Below are 9,402 nucleotides of genomic sequence, written 5' to 3'. Positions count from 1 at the left end.
CTTTCTTTTTTCCTTCCTTCCTTCCATCTTTTTAATGATCCGGCCCACATGAGATCAAATTGGGCTATATGTGGCTCTTGAATGAAAATGACTTTGACTCCCCTGGTTTAAAGGATTGATCATGAAATGTGATTTCCTGGTTTGAGTCTCCCTTCATCTCCTGTCAGCTTATTGTCCAAAGCAAAGAAGACAGAGTCAGTTGTGGTTTAGTTTTATTTTCAATGTTGAGAATAACAGACATGCTGATGGAAAAACGGTCACATCTATCAAACAGGCACCTACAGCAGGTTCTTTGGGGTTCATTGGGCAAATTCTCTGCTCTTCCTCTTCACCGTCTGATGAAGGCCCAGCAGGATCAGTCCAGTCCCAAGGCCAGCGAGGCTCAGACTGATCAGTGCCGTTCTCTCTTTCTTTTTTCCTTCCTTCCTTCCTTCCATCTTTCCTTCCTGTCTTGTTTTCCTTCCTTCCTTCCTCCCTTCCATCTGTCCTTCCTTCTGTCCTTCCTCCTGTTCTTTCTTTCTTTTTTCCTTCCTTCCTTCCTTCCATCTTTCCTTCCTGTCTTGTTTTCCTTCCTTCCTGCCTTCCTTCCTCCCTTCCATCTGTCCTTCCTTCTGTCCTTCCTCCCGTTCTTTCTTTCTTTTTTCCTTCCTTCCTTCCTTCCATCTTTCCTTCCTGTCTTGTTTTCCTTCTTTCCTCCCTTCCTCCCTTCCATCTGTCCTTCCTTCCTTCCTTCTGTCCTTCCTCCCGTTCTTTCTTTCTTTTTTCCTTCCTTCGTTCCTTACATCTTTCCTTCCTGTCTTGTTTTCCTTCCTTCCCGCCTTCCTTCCTCCCTTCCATCTGTCCTTCCTTCTGTCCTTCCTCCCGTTCTTTCTTTCATTTTTCCTTCCTTCCTTCCTTCCATCTTTCCCTCCTGTCTTGTTTTCCTTCCTTCCTGCCTTCCTCCCTTCCATCTGTCCTTCCTTCCTTCCTTCTGCCCTTCCTCCCGTTCTTTCTTTCTTTTTTCCTTCCTTCGTTCCTTCCATCTTTCCTTCCTGTCTTGTTTTCCTTCCTTCCTGCCTTCCTTCCTCCCTTCCATCTGTCCTTCCTTCCTTCTGTCCTTCCTCCCGTTCTTTCTTTCTTTTTTCCTTCTTTCCTTCCTTCCATCTTTCCTTCCTGTCTTGTTTTCCTTCCTGTCTTGTTTTCCTTCCTTCCTCCCTTCCATCTGTCCTTCCTTCTGTCCTTCCTCCCGTTCTTTCTTTCATTTTTCCTTCCTTCCTTCCTTCCATCTTTCCTTCCTGTCTTGTTTTCCTTCCTGTCTTGTTTTCCTTCCTTCCTCCCTTCCATCTGTCCTTCCTTCTGTCCTTCCTCCCGTTCTTTCTTTCTTTTTTCCTTCCTTCGTTCCTTCCATCTTTCCTTCCTGCCTTCCTTCCTCCCTTCCATCTGTCCTTCCTTCCTTCTGTCCTTCCTCCCGTTCTTTCTTTCTTTTTTCCTTCTTTCCTTCCTTCCATCTTTCCTTCCTGTCTTGTTTTCCTTCCTTCCTGCCTTCCTCCCTTCCATCTGTCCTTCCTTCCTTCCTTCTGTCCTTCCTCCCGTTCTTTCTTTCTTTTTTCCTTCCTTCGTTCCTTCCATCTTTCCTTCCTGTCTTGTTTTCCTTCCTTCCTGCCTTCCTTCCTCCCTTCCATCTGTCCTTCTTCCCTTTCTTTCTTTCTTTTTTCCTTCCTTCCTCCCTTCCATCTGTCCTTCCTTCCTTCTGTCCTTCCTCCCGTTCTTTCTTTCTTTTTTCCTTCTTTCCTTCCTTACATCTTTCCTTCCTGCCTTGTTTTCCTTCCTTCCTTCCTCCCTTTCTCCCTTCCATCTGTCCTTCCTTCCTTCTGTCCTTCCTCCCGTTCTTTCTTTCTTTTTTCCTTCCTTCGTTCCTTCCATCTTTCCTTCCTGTCTTGTTTTCCTTCCTTCCTGCCTTCCTTCCTTCCTTCCATCTGTCCTTCCTTCTGTCCTTCCTCCCGTTCTTTCTTTCTTTTTTCCTTCCTTCCTCCCTTCCATCTTTCCTTCCTGTCTTGTTTTCCTTCCTTCCTGCCGTCCTTCCTCCCTTCCATCTGTCCTTCCTTCCTTCTGTCCTTCCTCCCGTTCTTTCTTTCTTTTTTCCTTCCTTCATTCCTTCCATCTTTCCTTCCTGTCTTGTTTTCCTTCCTTCCTGCCTTCCTTCCTCCCTTCCATCTGCCCTTCTTCCCTTTCTTTCTTTCTTTCTTTCTTTCTTTCTTCCTTTTTTCCTTCTTTCCTTCCTTCCATCTTTCCTTCCTGTCTTGTTTTCCTTCCTTCCTGCCTTCCTTCCTTCCTTCCATCTGTCCTTCCTCCCTTTCTTTCTTTTTTCCTTCCTTCCTTCCTTCCATCTTTCCTTCCTGTCTTGTTTTCCTTCCTTCCTGCCTTCCTTCCTCCCTTCCATCTGTCCTTCCTTCCTTCTGTCCTTCCTCCCGTTCTTTCTTTCTTTTTTCCTTCCTTCCTTCCTTCCATCTTTCCTTCCTGTCTTGTTTTCCTTCCTTCCTGCCTTCCTCCCTTTCATCTTTCCTTCCTTCCTTCCTTCTGTCCTTCCTCCCGTTCTTTCTTTCTTTTTTCCTTCCTTCCTTCCTTCCATCTTTCCTTCCTGTCTTGTTTTCCTTCCTTCCTGCCTTCCTCCCTCCCTTCCATCTGTCCTTCCTTCCTTCTGTCCTTCCTCCCGTTCTTTCTTTCTTTTTTCCTTCCTTCCTTCCTTCCTTCCATCTTTCCTTCCTGTCTTGTTTTCCTTCCTTCCTGCCTTCCTTCCTCCCTTCCATCTGTCCTTCCTCCCGTTCTTTCTTTCTTTTTTCCTTCCTTCCTTCCTTCCATCTTTCCTTCCTGTCTTGTTTTCCTTCCTTCCTGCCTTCCTCCCTTCCATCTGTCCTTCCTTCCTTCCTTCCTTCTGTCCTTCCTCCCGTTCTTTCTTTCTTTTTTCCTTTTTTCCTTCCTTCCATCTTTCCTTCCTGTCTTGTTTTCCTTCCTTCCTCCCTTCCATCTGTCCTTCCTTCTGTCCTTCCTCCCGTTCTTTCTTTCTTTTTTCCTTCTTTCCTTCCTTCCATCTTTCCTTCCTGTCTTGTTTTCCTTTCTTCCTGCCTTCCTCCCTTCCATCTGTCCTTCCTTCCTTCCTTCTGTCCTTCCTCCCGTTCTTTCTTTCTTTTTTCCTTCCTTCCTTCCTTCCATCTTTCCTTCCTTTCTTGTTTTCCTTCCTTCCTTCCATCTGTCCTTCCTCCCTTCCATGTCCTTCCTTCCTTCCTTCTGTCCTTCCTCCCGTTCTTTCTTTCTTTTTTCTTTCCTTCCTTCCTTCCATCTTTCCTTCCTGTCTTGTTTTCCTTCCTTCCTGCCTTCCTCCCTTCCATCTGTCCTTCCTTCCTTCCTTCTGTCCTTCCTCCCGTTCTTTCTTTCTTTTTTCCTTCTTTCCTTCCTTCCATCTTTCCTTCCTGTCTTGTTTTCCTTCCTTCCTCCCTTCCATCTGTCCTTCCTTCTGTCCTTCCTCCCGTTCTTTCTTTCTTTTTTCCTTCCTTCGTTCCTTCCATCTTTCCTTCCTGTCTTGTTTTCCTTCCTTCCTACCTTCTTTCCTTCCTGTCTTGTTTTCCTTCCTTCCTTCTGTCCTTCCTCCCGTTCTTTCTTTCTTTTTTCCTTCTTTCCTTCCTTCCATCTTTCCTTCCTGTCTTGTTTTCCTCCCTTCCATCTGTCCTTCCTCCCTTTCTTTCTTTCTTTTTTCCTTCCTTCCTTCCATCTTTCCTTCCTGTCTTGTTTTCCTTCCTTCCTGCCTTCCTCCCTTCCATCTGTCCTTCCTTCCTTCCTTCTGTCCTTCCTCCCGTTCTTTCTTTCTTTTTTCTTTCCTTCGTTCCTTCCATCTTTCCTTCCTGTCTTGTTTTCCTTCCTTCCTGCCTTCCTTCCTCCCTTCCATCTGTCCTTCTTCCCTTTCTTTCTTTCTTTCTTTCTTTTTTCCTTCCTTCCTTCCCTCTTTCCTTCCTGTCTTGTTTTCCTTCCTTCCTGCCTTCCTTCCTTTCTTCCATCTGCCCTTCTTCCCTTTCTTTCTGTCCTTCTTCCCTTTCTTTCTTTCTTTCTTTTTTCCTTCTTTCCTTCCTTCCATCTTTCCTTCCTGTCTTGTTTTCCTTCTTTCCTCCCTTCCTCCCTTCCATCTGTCCTTCCTTCCTTCCTTCTGTCCTTCCTCCCGTTATTTCTTTCTTTTTTCCTTCCTTCGTTCCTTCCATCTTTCCTTCCTGTCTTGTTTTCCTTCCTTCCTGCCGTCCTTCCTCCCTTCCATCTGTCCTTCTTCCCTTACTTTCTTTCTTTCTTTTTTCCTCCTTTCCTTCCTTCCATGTTTCCCTCCTGTCTTGTTTTCCTTCCTTCCTGCCTTCCTTCCTCCCTTCCATCTGTCCTTCCTCCTGTTCTTTCTTTCTTTTTTCCTTCCTTCCTTCCTTCCATCTTTCCTTCCTGTCTTGTTTTCCTTCCTTCCTGCCTTCCTTCCTTCCTTCCATCTGTCCTTCCTTCTGTCCTTCCTCCCGTTCTTTCTTTCTTTTTTCCTTCCTGCCTTCCTTCCTTCCATCTTTCCTTCCTGTCTTGTTTTCCTTCCTTCCTCCCTTCCATCTGTCCTTCCTCCCTTTCTTTCTTTTTTCCTTCTTTCCTTCCATCTTTTTAATGATCCGGCCCACATGAGATCAAATTGGGCTATATGTGGCCCTTGAATGAAAATGACTTTGACTCCTCTGCTTTAAAGGATTGATCATGAAATGTGATTTCCTGGTTTGAGTCTCCCTTCATCTCCTGTCAGCTTATTGTCCAAAGCAAAGAAGACAGTCAGTTGCATGTTCAGTTTTATTTTAAATGTTGAGAATAACAGACATGCTGATGGAAAAACTGTCACATCTATCAAACAGGCACCTACAGCAGGTTCTTTGGGGTTCATTGGACAAATTCTCTGCTCTTCTCCCCTGTTCCCTCCTTCCTTCCATCTGTCTTTCCTCCCTTACTTTTTCTTTCTTTCTTTTTTCCCTTTTCCCTCCTTCCTTCCATCTGTCTTTCCTCCCTTACTTTTTCTTTCTTTCTTTTTTCCCTCTTCCCTCCTTCCTTCCTTCCTTTCTTCCTTTTTTCCTTCTTTTTTCCTTCTTTCCTTCCTTCCATCTTTCCTTCCTGTCTTGTTTTCCTTCCTTCCTCCCTTCCTCCCTTCCATCTGTCCTTCCTTCCTTCCTTCTGTCCTTCCTTCCTTCCTTCTGTCCTTCCTCCCGTTCTTTCTTCCTTTTTTCCTTCCTTCCTTCCTTCCATCTTTCCTTCCTGTCTTGTTTTCCTGCCTTCCCGCCTTCCTTCCTCCCTTCCATCTGTCCTTCCTCCCTTCCATCTGTCCTTCCTCCCGTTCTTTCTTTCTTTTTTCCTTCCTTCGTTCCTTCCTCCTGTTCTTTCTTTCTTTTTTCCTTCCTTCGTTCCTTCCATCTTTCCTTCCTGTCTTGTTTTCCTTCCTTCCTTCCTTCCATCTGTCCTTCCACCCTTTCTTTCTTTTTTTCCTTCCTTCCTTCCATCTTTTTAATGATCCGGCTCACATGAGATCAAATTGGGCTGTATGTGGCCCTTGAATGAAAATGACTTTGACACCTCTGGTTTAAAGGATTGATCATGAAATATGATTTCCTTGTTTGAGTCTCCCTTCATTTCCTGTCAGCTTATTGTCCAAAGCAAAGAAGACAGAGTCAGTTGCATGTTTAGTTTTATTTTAAATGTTGAGAATAACAGACATGCTGATGGAAAAACTGTTACATCTATCAAACAGGCACCTACAGCAGGTTCTTTGGGGTTCATTGGACAAATTCTCTGCTCTTCTCCCCTGTTCCCCTCCTTCCTTCCATCTGTCTTTCCTCCCTTACTTTTTCTTTCTTTCTTTTTTCCCTCTTCCCTCCTTCCTTCCTTCCTTTCTTCCTTTTTTCCTTCTTTTTTCCTTCTTTCCTTCCTTCCATCTTTCCTTCCTGTCTTGTTTTCCTTCCTTCCTCCCTTCATCTGTCCTTCCTTCCTTCCTCCCGTTCTTTCTTTCTTTTTTCCTTCCTTCGTTCCTTCCATCTTTCCTTCCTGTCTTGTTTTCCTTCCTTCCTTCCTGCCTTCCTTCCTCCCTTCCATCTGCCCTTCTTCCCTTTCTTCCCTTTCTTTCTTTCTTTTTTCCTTCCTTCGTTCCTTCCATCTTTCCTTCCTGTCTTGTTTTCCTTCCTTCCTGCCTTCCTTCCTCCCTTCCATCTGTCCTTCCTTCCTTCTGTCCTTCCTCCCGTTCTTTCTTTCTTTTTTCCTTCCTTCGTTCCTTCCATCTTTCCTTCCTGTCTTGTTTTCCTTCCTTCCTGCCTTCCTTTCTCCCTTCCATCTGTCCTTCCTTCCTTCTGTCCTTCCTCTCGTTCTTTCTTTCTTTTTTCCTTCTTTCCTTCCTTACATCTTTCCTTCCTGTCTTGTTTTCCTTCCTTCCCGCCTTCCTTCCTCCCTTCCATCTGTCCTTCCTTCCTTCCTTCTGTCCTTCCTCCCGTTCTTTCTTTCTTTTTTCCTTCTTTCGTTCCTTCCATCTTTCCTTCCTGTCTTGTTTTCCTCCCTTCCATCTGTCCTTCCTCCCTTTCTTTCTTTCTTTTTTCCTTCCTTCCTTCCATCTTTCCTTCCTGTCTTGTTTTCCTTCCTTCCTGCCTTCCTCCCTCCCTTCCATCTGTCCTTCCTTCCTTCTGTCCTTCCTCCCGTTCTTTCTTTCTTTTTTCCTTCCTTCCTTCCTTCCTTCCATCTTTCCTTCCTGTCTTGTTTTCCTTCCTTCCTGCCTTCCTTCCTCCCTTCCATCTGTCCTTCCTCCCGTTCTTTCTTTCTTTTTTCCTTCCTTCCTTCCTTCCATCTTTCCTTCCTGTCTTGTTTTCCTTCCTTCCTGCCTTCCTCCCTTCCATCTGTCCTTCCTTCCTTCCTTCCTTCTGTCCTTCCTCCCGTTCTTTCTTTCTTTTTTCCTTTTTTCCTTCCTTCCATCTTTCCTTCCTGTCTTGTTTTCCTTCCTTCCTCCCTTCCATCTGTCCTTCCTTCTGTCCTTCCTCCCGTTCTTTCTTTCTTTTTTCCTTCTTTCCTTCCTTCCATCTTTCCTTCCTGTCTTGTTTTCCTTTCTTCCTGCCTTCCTCCCTTCCATCTGTCCTTCCTTCCTTCCTTCTGTCCTTCCTCCCGTTCTTTCTTTCTTTTTTCCTTCCTTCCTTCCTTCCATCTTTCCTTCCTTTCTTGTTTTCCTTCCTTCCTTCCATCTGTCCTTCCTCCCTTCCATGTCCTTCCTTCCTTCCTTCTGTCCTTCCTCCCGTTCTTTCTTTCTTTTTTCTTTCCTTCCTTCCTTCCATCTTTCCTTCCTGTCTTGTTTTCCTTCCTTCCTGCCTTCCTCCCTTCCATCTGTCCTTCCTTCCTTCCTTCTGTCCTTCCTCCCGTTCTTTCTTTCTTTTTTCCTTCTTTCCTTCCTTCCATCTTTCCTTCCTGTCTTGTTTTCCTTCCTTCCTCCCTTCCATCTGTCCTTCCTTCTGTCCTTCCTCCCGTTCTTTCTTTCTTTTTTCCTTCCTTCGTTCCTTCCATCTTTCCTTCCTGTCTTGTTTTCCTTCCTTCCTACCTTCTTTCCTTCCTGTCTTGTTTTCCTTCCTTCCTTCTGTCCTTCCTCCCGTTCTTTCTTTCTTTTTTCCTTCTTTCCTTCCTTCCATCTTTCCTTCCTGTCTTGTTTTCCTCCCTTCCATCTGTCCTTCCTCCCTTTCTTTCTTTCTTTTTTCCTTCCTTCCTTCCATCTTTCCTTCCTGTCTTGTTTTCCTTCCTTCCTGCCTTCCTCCCTTCCATCTGTCCTTCCTTCCTTCCTTCTGTCCTTCCTCCCGTTCTTTCTTTCTTTTTTCTTTCCTTCGTTCCTTCCATCTTTCCTTCCTGTCTTGTTTTCCTTCCTTCCTGCCTTCCTTCCTCCCTTCCATCTGTCCTTCTTCCCTTTCTTTCTTTCTTTCTTTCTTTTTTCCTTCCTTCCTTCCCTCTTTCCTTCCTGTCTTGTTTTCCTTCCTTCCTGCCTTCCTTCCTTTCTTCCATCTGCCCTTCTTCCCTTTCTTTCTGTCCTTCTTCCCTTTCTTTCTTTCTTTCTTTTTTCCTTCTTTCCTTCCTTCCATCTTTCCTTCCTGTCTTGTTTTCCTTCTTTCCTCCCTTCCTCCCTTCCATCTGTCCTTCCTTCCTTCCTTCTGTCCTTCCTCCCGTTATTTCTTTCTTTTTTCCTTCCTTCGTTCCTTCCATCTTTCCTTCCTGTCTTGTTTTCCTTCCTTCCTGCCGTCCTTCCTCCCTTCCATCTGTCCTTCTTCCCTTACTTTCTTTCTTTCTTTTTTCCTCCTTTCCTTCCTTCCATGTTTCCCTCCTGTCTTGTTTTCCTTCCTTCCTGCCTTCCTTCCTCCCTTCCATCTGTCCTTCCTCCTGTTCTTTCTTTCTTTTTTCCTTCCTTCCTTCCTTCCATCTTTCCTTCCTGTCTTGTTTTCCTTCCTTCCTGCCTTCCTTCCTTCCTTCCATCTGTCCTTCCTTCTGTCCTTCCTCCCGTTCTTTCTTTCTTTTTTCCTTCCTTCGTTCCTTCCATCTTTCCTTCCTGTCCTGTTTTCCTTCCTTCCTTCCATCTGTCCTTCCTCCCTTTCTTTCTTTTTTCCTTCTTTCCTTCCATCGCTCCTTCCATCTTTTTAATGATCCGGCCCACATGAGATCAAATTGGGCTATATGTGGCCCTTGAATGAAAATGACTTTGACACCCCTGCTTTAAAGGATTGATTATGAAATGTGATTTCCTGGTTTGAGTCTCCCTTCATCTCCTGTCAGCTTATTGTCCAAAGCAAAGAAGACAGAGTCAGTTGCATGTTTAGTTTTATTTTCAATTTTCCGTTTAACACGGAGAATAACAGACATGCTGATGGAAAAACGGTCACATCTATCAAACAGGCACCTACAGCAGGTTCTTTGGGGTTCATTGGACAAAGTCTCTGCTCCTCCTCTTCACCGTCTGATGGAGGCCCAGCAGGATCAGTCCAGTCCCAAGGCCAGCGAGGCTCAGACTGATCAGTGCCGTTCTCTCTTTCTTTTTTCCTTCCTTCCTTCCTTCCATCTTTCCTTCCTGTCTTGTTTTCCTTCCTTCCTGCCTTCCTTCCTCCCTTCCATCTGTCCTTCCTCCTGTTCTTTCTTTCTTTTTTCCTTCCTTCCTTCCTTCCATCTTTCCTTCCTGTCTTGTTTTCCTTCCTTCCTGCCTTCCTCCCTCCCTTCCATCTGTCCTTCCTCCCGTTCTTTCTTTCTTTTTTCCTTCCTTCGTTCCTTCCATCTTTCCTTCCTGTCTTGTTTTCCTTCCTTCCTTCCTGCCTTCCTTCCTCCCTTCCATCTGCCCTTCTTCCCTTTCGTCCCTTTCTTTCTTTCTTTTTTCCT

The sequence above is a fragment of the Scomber japonicus genome, chromosome 4 (assembly GCF_027409825.1).
Source record: "Scomber japonicus isolate fScoJap1 chromosome 4, fScoJap1.pri, whole genome shotgun sequence".
NCBI classification, from domain to species: Eukaryota; Metazoa; Chordata; class Actinopteri; order Scombriformes; family Scombridae; genus Scomber; species Scomber japonicus.
The sequence above is the reverse complement of the archived record's forward strand: the minus strand, read 5'-3'. Positions refer to the sequence as shown.